Source organism: Rattus rattus, chromosome 11 (genome assembly GCF_011064425.1).
Source record: "Rattus rattus isolate New Zealand chromosome 11, Rrattus_CSIRO_v1, whole genome shotgun sequence".
Lineage (NCBI taxonomy): Eukaryota > Metazoa > Chordata > Mammalia > Rodentia > Muridae > Rattus > Rattus rattus.
The window spans coordinates 1,327,069-1,341,050 of record NC_046164.1 but is presented as its reverse complement, the minus strand read 5'-3'; the positions used below and the strand labels follow the sequence as shown (position 1 = coordinate 1,341,050).

The following is a 13,982-nucleotide window of genomic DNA, read 5'->3' as shown; positions in this document are numbered from 1 at the left end:
TATGTGATCAGCTTTTTGCTTTGTTTTATAGAGGATTACAGTTAAGTGTTTGGATGAATCTCAGAAGAGATTTTGAACTTTTGACACTTAACGTTGTTGAGACTGCTATAGACTATGGGAACTTTTGAAGTTGGACTAAAGATATTTTTGTTATACTATGACTAGGTGTGGCCCCCACAGATTCATGTGTTTGAGCAAATCTATAGTTGTCAGAGAGTGGAATGTGAAAGTTTGAATATGCTTGACCCATGGAGTAAGTGGCCCTATTAGAAATAATAAGGCCTTGTTTGAGTAGGTGTGACCTTATTGAAGGAAGTGTGTCACTATAGGGGTAGACTTTTGAGACTCTCCTTCCTAATAGCTTTCTGGAAGCCAGTTTTCTCCTGTTTGACATCACAACCAAATGTAGAACTTTCATCTTCTCCAGCATTGTGTCTGTCTGGATGATGGATGCCATGATTCCTGCCAAAATGATAATGGACTGAACCTCTAAACTTATAAGCCAGCCTCAGTTAAATGTTGTCTCTTATAAAAATTGACTTGGTCATGGTATCTCTTCTCAGCAATGGAAACCTGAAGAGAAGTACTTAGCAGAAGAATTCAAAGTCGGAAGTCGGAAGTCTGAAGTCTGTAGATAAAACAGCTAGCCATCTTCATGTGTGGATTCTACATAAACACATTCAGTCACCTATGCATTGATTGTTTACAGATATTTTCCTTCCATTAATTCATCACCAATATGACATAGCAACTATCTGCATAATATATACATAGTAGGCATTGTCAGTAGTAGACATGATTCAACCTTTTGAAAGGATACACTAAGATATATGCAACTATTAGACATTATATAAAGAACCAAAACACCTGGCGATTTTGAGTCTTGAGGTCTTAGAACCAATTCATTTTTGATATTAAGAGACTTTAACTGAAATTGTGTTTCATTACCATCATTTTATCCCCCTAAGCCTTCAAATTCCCTTCAAACCATCCCTAACAGACATAAGTAGGATACATTTTTCAAATGTGTGGTACAAAGTTTTTGAATAATTAATTGCAAATTAAATTTGTATACTATGATATTTTATAAAAGATTCAAAGTTACATAAAAGAACTCAAAGTATTAACACAAAAATATAAATTTATGTGTTGGCATCTGGAGACTTTTGTGTTTCCCAAGCAACAATATCTTCTCTCCCCGCCAAAAAATAAGAATTGACTTGGAATTGCAATCACACAGGAAAACATAGCAATAGTGTTTTGAAAAGTTAATTCTTTTTGTCTCTTTCTGTACCAGTACCATATAGTTTTTATCACTATTGCTCTGTAATACAGCTGGAAGTTAGGGATGGTGATTCTGCAGGAAGTTCTTTTATTGTTGAGAATAGTTTTAGCTATCCTGAGTTTTTTGTTATTCCAAATGAATTTGTAAATTGCTCTTTCTAACTCTATGAAGAATTGAGTTTGAATTTTGATGAGGATTGCATTGCATCTGTAGATTGCTTTCAGGAATTTACTATATTAATCCTGCCAATCCATGAGCATGGGAAGTTTTCTATGGGATCTTTGATTTCTTTCTTCAGAGACTTGAAGTTCTTGTCATACAGATCTTTCCCTTGCTTGGTTAGAGTCACTCCAAGGCATTCCATATTATTTGTGACTCTTGTGAAGGGTGTCATTTCTTTCTTAACCTGTTTATCCTTTGAGTAGAGGAAGACTATTGGTTTGTTTGAGATAATTTTGTGTCCAGCCATTTTGCTGAAGTTGTTTATTAGGTTTAGGAGTTCTCTGGTGGAATTTTTGGGGTCACATAAGTATACTATCATATCATCTACAAATAGTGATATGCTGACTTCTTCCTTTGCAATTTGTATCCCTTTCATCTCCTTTTGCTGTCTGATTGTTCAAGCTAGGACTTGGACTACTATACTGAATAGGTAGGGACAGAGTGTCAGCCTTGTCTAGTCCCTGATTTTAGTGGGATTGTTTCAAGTTTTTCTCCATTTAGTTTGATGTTGGCTACTGGTCTACTGTATATTGCTTTTACTGTGTTTAGGTATGAGCCTTGAATTCCTGATATTTCAAAGACTTTTAATATGAAGAGGTGTTGAAATTTGTCAAATGCTTATTCAGCATCTAATGAGATGATCGTGTGGTTTTTTGAGTTTGTTTATATAGTGGATTACATTCATGGATTTCAGTATATTGAACCACCCCTGCATCCCTGGGATGAAGCCTACTTGATCAAGATAGACAATGAACTGACACACCTATAGTTACTTGATCTTTGACAAAGGAGCAAAACATCATCCAGTGGGAAAAAAGACAGTATTTTTTAAACAAATAGGGCTGGTACAACTGAAAGCCAGCATGTAGAAGAATGCAAATCGATCATTCCATTCTTATCTCCTTGTACAAAGCTCAAGTCCAAGTGGATCAAGGAAATCCACATAAAACCAGATACACTGAAACTAATAGAAGAGAAAATGGGGAAGTGCATTGAACACATGCACACAGGGGAAAACTTCCTGAACAGAACATCAATGGCTTATGTTCTAAGATCAACAATAGACAAAGGAAACCTCATAAAATTGCAAAACTTCTGTAAGGTAAATAACACTGTCGGTAGAACAAAACAGCATCCAACAGATTGCAACAAGATCTTTAACAATCCTGCATCTGATAGAGAGATAATCGCCAATATATACAAAGAACTTAAGAAGTTAGACTCCAGAGAATCAAATAACCTTATTAAAAATGGGTTACAGAGTTAAACAAAGAATTCTCAAATGAGGAATATTGAATGGCTGTAAAGCACCTACAGAAGTTCAACATCTTTAATCATCAGGGAAATGCAAATGAAATCAACCCTGAAATTCCACCTCAGACTAGTCAGAATGACTAAGATCAAAAACTCGGGTGATAACAGATGCTGGCGAGGATGTGGAGAAAGAGGAACACTCCTCCATTATTGGTAGGATTGCCAACTGGTACAACTCCTTCTGGAAATCAGTCTGGCAGTTTCTCAGGAAATTGGAAATTGACCAACCTGAGGACTCAGCTCTACTACTCCTGGGCATATACCCAAAAGATGCCCCAACATATAACAAAGACACATGCTCCACTATGTTCATAGCAGCCTTATTTATAATAGCCAGATGCTGGAAAGAAACCAGATGTCCTTCAACAGAGGGATGGATACAGAAAATGTGGTACAATTACACAATGGAGTAGTACTCAGCTATTAAAAACAATGACTTCATGAAATTCTTAGGCAAATGGATGGAACTAGGAAATATCATCCTGAGTGAGGTAACCCAATCACCAAAAACACACATGATATGCCCTCACTGGTAAGTGGTATTAGCCGATAAGCTCAGAATACCCAAGATATAATTTACGAAGCTCAAGAAGAAGAAAGACCAAAGTGTGGGTGTTTCAGTACCTCTTAAAAGGGGGAGAAAAATACTAACAGGAGGAAATATGGAGACAAAATGTGGAGCAGAGACTGAAGGAAAGAACATTGAGAGGGGATCCATCTCAGATGCAGTCACCAAACCCAACACTTGGGGATGCCAAGAGGTGCATGCTGACAGGAAGCTAATATAGCTGTCTCCTGAGAGGTTCTACCACAACCTGACTAATAGAGATACATATGCTTGCAGCCAACCATTGGACCGAGAATGGGGTCCCCAATGGAGGAGTTAGAAAAAAAGGACTGAGGTAGCTGAGAGAGTTTGCAACTCCATAGGTAGAACAACAATATCAAACTACAAGACCTCCCCCCCCCAGAGCTCTCAGGGAATAAACCACCAACCAAAGAGTACACATGGGCAACCCATGTCTCCATCTGCATATGTAGTAGAGGATGACTTTGTCAGGTATCAGTGGGAGGAGAGGCCCTTGGTCCTGTGAAGGTTTGACACCCCAGGATAGGGGAATACCCTTGAACAGATTTCCTCTGCATGGGGGACAATGTAACTCTTAGGAAACAAGGAATTGTATGAAATATTGCAGTTTTGCAGCAGAAGACATGGTGTACCTACCTATGATTTTTTGGCCACATAGGATTCAGATATCTCCATACAACACAGAATTACGCCAATAGTCTCAGTAGTAGCTCCTGATAGGGTTTTGGGTTTTTTAGCTTGTACTCTTCCATCATACATAGCATCCCAACTGCAGTTTCTCCTTCCTCCTCCCCTCCCAGTCCCACCCTAGTCCTAGTTCTCATCCCAGATCCTCTCCATTTCACTTCTGAAAAGGATAGGCCTCCCTGGGATATCTACTAACCATGGCATAATACATTGCAATGAGACTAGCAACCTCCCTGAAAATTCAGGCTGGAGAAAACGATCCAGTAGGAGAAAAGAGGACCCGAAAGCAGACAAAAAAGTCAGAGACAATCCTACTCTGACTGTTAGGAGTCCAATAAGAATACCAAGCTATACAACCATGACAGTATATGCAGAGAACTTAGGTCATAAACACACAATAAGTACATATGCACAATAAGTATATTATTCAGTTCATACAAGGTTCTTATGTGTCAATTCCAACTATCCCATTTTAGGTAAGGAGGGGAAAGGTAAGAAAATTAAGTACCCTTTGAAAAACCTCCCCCAAGAACTGGCTGTCAACAAATGGCAGAACTTGACTTAGAACAAGACAGTGTAGGTCCTGTAGTGTTAACTATTTTAAATTTTTAGTTTAAGAATTGGACCACCAAATATTACAAAGTGTTACAAGAGAAACTCCAAGTTATGCCAAGGTTCTTGGCAAACGAATAATAAAGGCGAAGTGGCATGATTTTCTGTTAAGAATCTGGGGAAGAATATACTACCTCAAAGAGGTTGGTTTTCCTCATTCCATTCCATAATAATGAGCTTCACATATTTGTATTGAATACAGTATATTAAAGAGTTATGGAATGATTTAGAAAGTATAAGGCTACCTTACTAATGATTTCTTAAAGTATTATCTTTGTTCTTTTAATACCCATAGAGTCTACTCAATTATATTAAAAGTAAGATTTAATCTAGAGTCATTTCTGAGTAAATATTGAAATACCATAAGATAGTTTCAGTATTTTTCTATAGACCTTGTGGAATATCTGTGCTTTGATTCAGTATCTGAGGATCACAGAACACAGAACAAGGTACTTAGATCACAGGAGTATGTTTTATAATTCTTGGAACTTTCCAATATTATATATAAATTTAAAATTCCATATTTGCAGTATCTACACCTTAAAAACTCTCAGCCAAAATATTTATGGAAGAAATACAATCAAGTTTATCCTACCTTTAAATCCTAGGAGCTTTAAATGAATTTGCTCAGATGAAGAATAAGGGCTAAAAAAGAAAATACTTTAAAAAATGATGCCCCTGGGTAGTCCACAACTTAATGTGAGAAAGAGATTAAGTTGTTGTAAGCTCAGGAAATGTTGAACAGTGTTCATTTCCCAAAGGTCACTCCCCTGTTTACCTATTTGAAAAATTTCCTATGAGTATAAACTCCTCAGGGGAATAATCATAAGACCTTAGAAACATCTCCATGTTTTGCGCATTGTTAACAGTTACTCCTAGTCAATTATTAACTGACCAGTGGCTTATGGTTTTCCTTATCTACTGTTGGACTCTGCTAAAACTAAAGATATTTTGTGCCATAGACATCAAAGTGAATATCAAAGTCATGACAATCAATACATTATTCTCTATACAGTACTATCTTGGTAGTACATAAATCTTTTGCATGGTACTAATATTTAACCTAAAATAATGATGAGATAGGATGTCTAAATCTTTCTGAGAGTGACATTGGAAGACCTGAGGAGGCAGATGTGTTAGGTTCTTCCATAAACCAATTGTATTATCCAGAGTTTTATTTTTCATATTTTTGATCTATATTATTTGTCAAAAAGGAAATATTAAAAATGATCACTTGAGTTTGTTTTGTTTCTAATGTTATGTTTTTAGTAAAGCTAATGTGCTTTGAAGAACAGATTACATGCTTTAATAAACCACAGAGTTAGAAACAAGAAAATAATGAACACTTGATCAGGATATTCTTATATTTCTAGAACATTTTGTCAGAATGTAATTAATTAAAATGTTAGCTAAGTTATAAAAGTTTGAGATAGCATTTGTGGAAGTTAGTTCATGTAAATTTAAAGACAGTCATTACCTTGACTTATCATGTAACCTTTAGCACTTCATCTCTGCAACAAAATGCTTCAATTACACTGCTTTGACAATTGTTTTTATATGTAAGAAAAGAGCCATGTTTCCTACTACTACACTAAATTTTCCTCAGAAAAGTGAAGTTATGAAATACTGTGGGATACCAACCTCCTGCTTATTTTGCCTATTTTCACAAACTTAAAAAATAATGCCAGAGATGATATAGAGAAAAAACTACATTCATATACTTGTAGTATATGGGGAATATAAATAATATAGTCAGTATGGAAAACATAACAGATACATGTCCAGGATATACATAAATATATATCCCAAGGAGGAAGAGTAGCATGTCAAAGGCCTGCTTGGTCTAGCTTCAGGCCAAAGCTTAAATAGTGAGACCTCCCATTAAAATAGCAAACAAACCCCGAAGAATGTATGGGACAAATATGATTGATACATGCTGGTGAAAGGCACTGACTACCTTTTCCTGTTTGAGGACACTGAACTCCGTAGAGTCTTAGGACCTGACATAGACCTTCCCTTTAAATAGATGGGTTGCATGCCCAGTCACTGTAGGCTGATACAAGCTTAATCTTGGCGCTAAGGTCTGGATTGCTCTCTGTCAGTCTTGGGTTAAACATACTCTCTAGGTAAGGTGGGACAAGCTTTCTACTAGCTTGGCCTAAGTTAACTGCTCCCACTCCATTGTCCACCTTGGGGGACAGTGGGGATAGCTGTATGGATAGTGAGTAATTTATTGAGATGCTGCCTCCCTCCAACTCATTCTGTAGCCTCTGTGGCCCCTTTATTTATCTAAGCAGAGGAGACTTATCTCATTTGCTTGTGGGCAGTTTTTCAGGGCCCGAGCCCAGAATTATCAATCTATACACAGTATATGCCATTGGATGTTGGTCTCTTGCTATGGAAGAGAATGCCCTATGAACCGTTCTGGCCAGTGTTGGAAAGCAGGGGATGGTATTTATTTTTATATTGCATATATTTGTCATAGTCTGCTGGGTCTCTGCTGTTTCATGGAGAGCGACAATTACTTCAATAGTAGTTTGAATACTGTTTGTTCGATAGTTTTTTGAAAGAACTTCTTAAAAAGCTTTTTTTTAATCTTTGGAGATCAGTAGATTTATTTACATATGTACTGGTTGTTTTGTATAAAGTACATTCTTAAAATAAAAGCTAGATGTGTTTGATAGAGGTTTATTGGTAGTAGAGATGAAATACAAAATCAACCTAGATGTTCAACAGAATTAAACAAAACAAATTGTGTATATATGCATATATATGTACAATGAAATATTATTCAACTTTAAAAAATAACAAAATTCTATCAGTTGTAGAAAATGAATAAAACTGAAGTGACTTGAATATAGAATAACTGTACATGGAGATTAGAAGGCTGGTAGTTATAAGCAGTAAACAACATTTACATAATAGGTATTGACACACAGAACTAAGTCCAGTTGTTCCGCACCCCAATGAACCTCTACTCCACAGTATTGTTGAATAATTTATTAATAATAAAGACCTAAGATCCCCAAAGAACAAGAAGAAGAGAGAACATGCTGTCTCTGCATTGAACCAGGGCACAAACCATGCAGATATCTAAATAGCCCACTTCATTTTATTACTATAATTAGTACATATTTCATTAATAATGAACCAATAATTAAAAAGTGTTCCCAAAGGTTATTAGTATAAAACACCAGTATATATCAAGGCAATCACTAGATAAGAAGTATTATTCTTTTTCTTAATGTAACCACACAGTCTGAATATATCTTTTTTCCATTTACTTTTTTTCTGCCAAATGCTAACATTTGAGATAATTCCCATATTTGTAGTTTGCCTTTCCAGTTTATGGCATGTTGACAGATACTTTCATTCATGTGTCTATACTTTAAGGAGCCTCTCAGTGAATTTCTCAGAGTTGATATTGCTGTGATAAGGCACAAGGACCAAAGGCAGCTTAGGGAGAAAAGGATTTATTTTTTTTCTTAGAACTTGTAGTGTATCACCCAACAAAGTCAGGACAGGAACTCAAGGCAGGAACCTGGAAACAGAAACTGATGCCGAGCATCTGAAAAAGTACTGCTTATTGACTTCCTCTGCCTTGGACAGGCTGCTTCCTTAAAGCACTATGGACCATCAGCCCAAAGGAGCCCAACCTACAAGGAGTTGTCATCAAGCAAAGGGCACCCCAGATTGCTCCACTAGACAGTGGGGGCTGTTTTCCTAAGAGGGGTTCCTCTTCACAGGTAAAGCTGCTTTGTCATGATGACAGAATGACAAGAACAATAGCAAAAAAACAAGAAACAAACAAACAAACAAAAACAACCAGTAGAGTGGTGTCTTCTTTGTATGGACAGTTTCAAGTGGTCCACTTGTTCATGCCGACTTTCAAGGGCATGGTAAACATCTTACCACACTTGCGAGCAAAAACTATACCCAAAATATGAAACATAAACATAGTTACTTTCAATCTCATTTCAATTTTCTTTCTTAGCTATATCAGGGAACCACAGTTTAAGTTTTCATATCTAGGTAAAAATCTTATAGTCCTTTCACTGATGTTTAATAACTAAGTGATTTCTAAGTAAATGTAATTGGTATTTCCATGGTATATATTCAATAAAGTTAGGATTTTATTTATTTATTTATTTATTTATTTATTTATTCTCACTTGAGAATTATCCAGATTGAAAAATCTGGAAATGCCAGATGACCCAGCCTCCTCTGTCTGGTATCTATATCAGTTTAATTGTTGTGCATTTAAGTCTTGGCTCAGAATCCACTTAAGATAAAATGCATGCACTCTACATAAGAACTCATGAAGTTAGACTGCAGGGAGACAAATAATCCTATCAAAAAATGGAGTTCAGAGCTAAACAAAGAATTCACAGCTGAGGAATGACGTATGGCTGAGAAACACCTAAAGAAATGTTCAACATCTTTAGTCATAAGGGAAATGCAAATCAAAACAACCCTGAGATTTCACCTCACACCAGTGAGAATGGCTAAGATCAAAAACTCAGGTGACAGCAAATGCTGGCGAGGATGTGGAGAAAGAGGAACACTCTGCCATTGTTGGTGGGATTGCAAACTGGTACAACCACTCTAGAAATCAGTCTGGAGGTTCCTCAGAAAATTGGACATTGAACTACCTGAGGATCCAGCTATACCTCTCTTGGGCATATACCCAAAAGATGCCCCAACATATAACAAAGACACATGCTCCACTCTGTTCATAGCAGCATTATTTATAATAGCCAGAAGCTGGAAAGAACCCAGATGCCCTTCAACAGAGGAATGGATACAGAAAATGTGGTACATCTACACAATGGAATATTATTCAGCTATCAAAAACAATGACTTTATGAAATTCGTAGGCAAATGGATGGAACTGGAAAATATCATCCTGAGTGAGGTAACCCAATCACAGAAAAACACACATAGTATGCACTCATTGATAAGTGGCTATTAGCCCAAATGCTTGAATTGCCCTAGATGCACAGAACACATGAAACTCAAGACGGATGATCAAAATGTGAATGCGTCACTCCTTCTTTAAAAGGGGAACAAGAATACCTTTGGGAGGAAATAGGGAGGCAAAGTTTAGAACAGAGGCAAAAGGAACACCCATTCAGAGCCTGTGCCACATGTGGCCCATACATATACAGCCACCAAACTAGATAAAATGGATGAAGCAAAGAAGTGCAGGCCGACAGGAACCGGATGTAGATCTCTCCTGAGATACACAGCCAGAATACAGCAAATACATAGGCGAATGCCATCATTAAACCACTGGGCTGAGAATGGGATCCTCTTTGAAGGAATCTTAGAAAGGACTGAAAGAGCTTGAAGGGGCTTGAGACCCCATATGAACAACAATGCCAAACAACCAGAGCTTCCAGGGACTAAGGTACTACCCAAAGACTATACATGGGCTCGAACCTCATAGGTATCAATGAATAGCCTAGTAAGAGCACCAGTGGAAGGGAAAGCCCTTGGTCCTGCCAAGACTGAACCCCCAGTGAAAAGGATTGTTGGGGGGGAGGGCAGTAATGGGGGGAGGATGGGGAAGGGAACACCCATATAGAAGAGGAGGGGGAGGGGCTGGGGTATGTTGGCCCAGAAACCAGGAAGGGGAATAACAATCGAAATGTAAATAAGAAATACCCAATTTAATAAAGATGGGAAAAAAAGAAGAAGAAACCTAGTCTTAGATTTCTCAGAGAAACAAAGAATTGCCTTGTGGAAACAAGTGTTTGACAGTCTGAAATACGAAGATTTTGAAGGGTAAGAAGACCTTGACATCTTGCTAAAGGCTTTTGAAAGCAACTTAGAAGAAGCATTTGAAGTTAGTTGCAAAGGCTCTTTCAGAATCATGGATGTCATTTTTCAGAAAACAAGACTAAATTGCTCTTAGTTTCAAAGAATAAATACACAAATTTACTAATATCCCTGGAATAATGGGTCTAGGGAGGTGGCTTAGTGGTCTAAAAACCAAACAAACCAAACAAAAACCAACCAAACAGAAACCTGTTGCTTTGGCATAGGACTCAGGTTCACCGCCCAGTACCCATGTGACAGCTCACAAAATTCTGTAACTACTATTCTTAGGGACCCAGTGCTCTCTTCTGACTTCTCTGGCTTCAGGTACACACTTGGTACCAAATATACACACACAAAATATCACTATATACATTAAATAAGTGAATGACATGTATAATTCACATATATGTATATATAGTAGGCTGTTGGGAGTGATGCCCTTGAAGCCCTCCATTATTAATGTTATTATTATGGTTAGAACTAAGTATGACTGGGTTCTTAGAAAATCCCCAGCCAGCTGCAGAAGACTAATACAAGTCTTGTGGTCAAAATAAATAAAAATATGATAAAGCTGTGACCTTGCTGAGAAATACATCTGACGTCAAGAGTGTGATGATCTGTAACCTTTCTGAAAGACCAACATCCTGCTGACTAGTAGATATGACAAACCTGTGATTTTTCTGACAACCTGTCAACATCAGCCTACTCCCTGACCACACAAATATTGTATCCTTGGCCTGTGTAAATGTCTCTTACTTCCCCCCTTCCTCTGTTACCCATGTTATGGTATAAATTCAGCCTTAGGGAAAATAAAGTTGTCCCCTTGATCAGACTCTTGTTTTGACGCCCTTCTTCGTGTCTCTTGTCCCCCATTCTCTTCTAGGTACCTTCGCTTACAGTGAGCTCTCATAAAGTGGGAAAAGACTTATGAAAATCAAAACAGAACTGAGCCTTTTAAATTACATGAAACCTCTTTGGTATTAGGAATGTAGATATTACATGACAGTACTAAGTGACGTTAAGGAGTATCCCAGCTTGATGTGACATTGGAGATGCAGTGATTTTTAACTTCATGATAGTTGATAAATGCCGATCGCTGACATATTACATTCCATTAATGATAAAATTGTAATTTCAGACCATTATTAAAAGACTGGCTTCAAAATTTTAACTATACAAACTTTCATATAGCTGAGAAAAACAGTTGTGCCCTTATTTGAAAAATAGTAATTGTGCATCATTTACCCACAGACAAAATTCATGATTCTTAACCAAAAGTGTCCATTAATTTAGTGCACGTGTTTTACTCTCTCAAATTTTTGCTTGAAAATACATCTAAACTCTTACATTTAAATCATTACCATGGCTGCAGTTAGTAGGGCGGCCACATCCCTTGATCTGCCAGAGAGCTGTGCTCTGTGTAATCTTGGTACCATGGTGCTTTGGTATTAAAGTGAATCCAAGGAGAAAGAAATGAATAGAAAGAATAGTGAATAAAGAATCCTTACAGAGATGGTGACAGGGAGGGGCACTTAAAAAATTCCTGTATGAGTATCTTTTAGAAAATAAGAAATCTCCTGAAAGTCAAGGATAATCACCATAGTAATCTTTTTTTACTCTGTGACAGGAAAAAAAAAAACCATGTATGTAAAATATATCAAATAGCCAAAATATTCTAGAAAGCAACATGAACTAGCTCTCAGTGGCAAATGCACTTGACTAGTATTGGCACCGTTTTTCCATGGTAGAGAGTTCTGAGAACGATACAGAAGGCAGCTTGTTTCGATTACTCCGGCCTAGCCCTTGTTTTCCTGTTTCTAACCACAGCTCATAGGATTCAGCGTAGTAGTGTCCTACATATGAATATTCCCCTGGGATGAACAGAAATACTGAAAAGATGAAAACTAATACACTTCAATATAACTTTAATCTCTATAAACCTAAAGTTTAGTAGAGAAGACTACTTCAACAGACCTTTAAATATTAAAATTAATCTTTCGTCTTTACAGAGAGAAAAATCTAGAGTTAGGATTCCAAATGTTTACTTATCTTGTAGTAAAAGACAGTACAAGAACATTTCAGGTTTTAGTCTCTTGTTTCTCAGTTGAATGTTGTGCCATTCAAACAACAGACACCGTAAATTACTTACCGAGCACTTCTTAATAAGAGCTGGAGGGCTAGACTGTGTTTCTACAGCAGCTAATTAATGGAAGCCGGTTCTTTGAGTTGTTTTGAGCAGTGAAGCCTGAACACTAATGACTGGCTTACAGTTGTTTACTGAGCTGTACCAAGCCGGTTGCTGTTTTAAGTTTGAAAGACTCAGGAGAGGGTGCAGTGGATGTTTGCTCTAATAGTAGGTAGAACAAAATGAATAAAAGAGTACATCTGTTCTGAACTTACTGCTCTGAAATAGTTGCGATCGACAAGGAAGCCCTTTGTCTTCCCTCTGGGAGCTCCTGGCTTCAGCTAGAAAAGAAAAGCAGAAGATGGGTGCTGTTTCACCACTCACTGCAAAGGCAAGAGCGAACTTGCTGTGAAGAAGACAGGGGAAAGGAAGGGCAGCCAGGAAAACACGGAACAAATTCTACTCCTTAGTTGGTGCTATATCATCGCAAGACAAGTTGGCATATCTACTACCAGCGAATTCCCCGCAAGTGTAATTACATCTATTACCAAATAACTGTAGCCAGAGAGTCTTTTAATTTTCCGCATGACCAAAATACGACTGGTCATGTGCTTCCTGATTTCTGTACCCAGGCTTCATGTCAGTTTACTGCTGAGACTATATAAGTTGAAATTAAAGCCTCCCATTTTGTTATATATGAGATTATGACTAATTTTTGCTATTCTCCTATATAAATATCACAAGCATGCATACTATTTGTTACAGGTGAAAGCAGTTTTCTTTTTCTCTTTCTCTTTCTCTTTCTTTTTCTGTTTTTCTTTCTCTTTCTTTTTCTTTTTCTTTTTCTTTTTCTCTTTCTCTTTCTTTTTCCTTTTCTTTTTTTTTCTTTTTCTTTTTCTTTTTCTTTTCAGTCTGCTTCAGGCAAGAAGCCTATTACAGCCCAAACAGCATTATTTCTACAAGGCCACAGCAGAGCAAAGCACCTGAAGGCAGTTAAATATTTTTAAAAATCAATGAAAAAAAAAAAAAACAAGAAAAATATATTCCTAGAGTGCCTCCTTTTAGCAGGCTCCCATGTTTCCCTCTTGCAGGATCCTGAAGATTTACCTTCCAGTAAAATTGGATTATGAACCTACTGCTTATAGTCATAGGATAAAGCTGAAACAAATCTATCATTAGAGAGCCAAGGAAATTCACAAGTAAGTCCTCTCCGGTTCATTTCACCGAGGTGCAAACCCCAATTAGTTTGGTCTCAGAATGAATCAGGAAAGTCAACAACCATCACTTTGACTTCACTTTCATTCCTCCCTCTGACACCTCCCCTG

General features: G+C 37.3%; 1 protein-coding gene across 1 annotated transcript in view; it reads right to left on the bottom strand.

The window, feature by feature from the left end:
* LOC116912233 (sulfotransferase 1 family member D1) overlaps positions 1–12,866 on the bottom strand; it is a 33,141-nt gene extending 20,275 nt beyond the window's left edge. The window contains exon 1 of the mRNA XM_032916208.1: positions 12,682–12,866. The gene's annotated coding sequence lies outside the window, so the exon portion shown is untranslated. The remainder of the gene's footprint in view (positions 1–12,681) is intronic.
* Between the last annotated feature and the right edge of the window lie 1,116 nt (positions 12,867–13,982).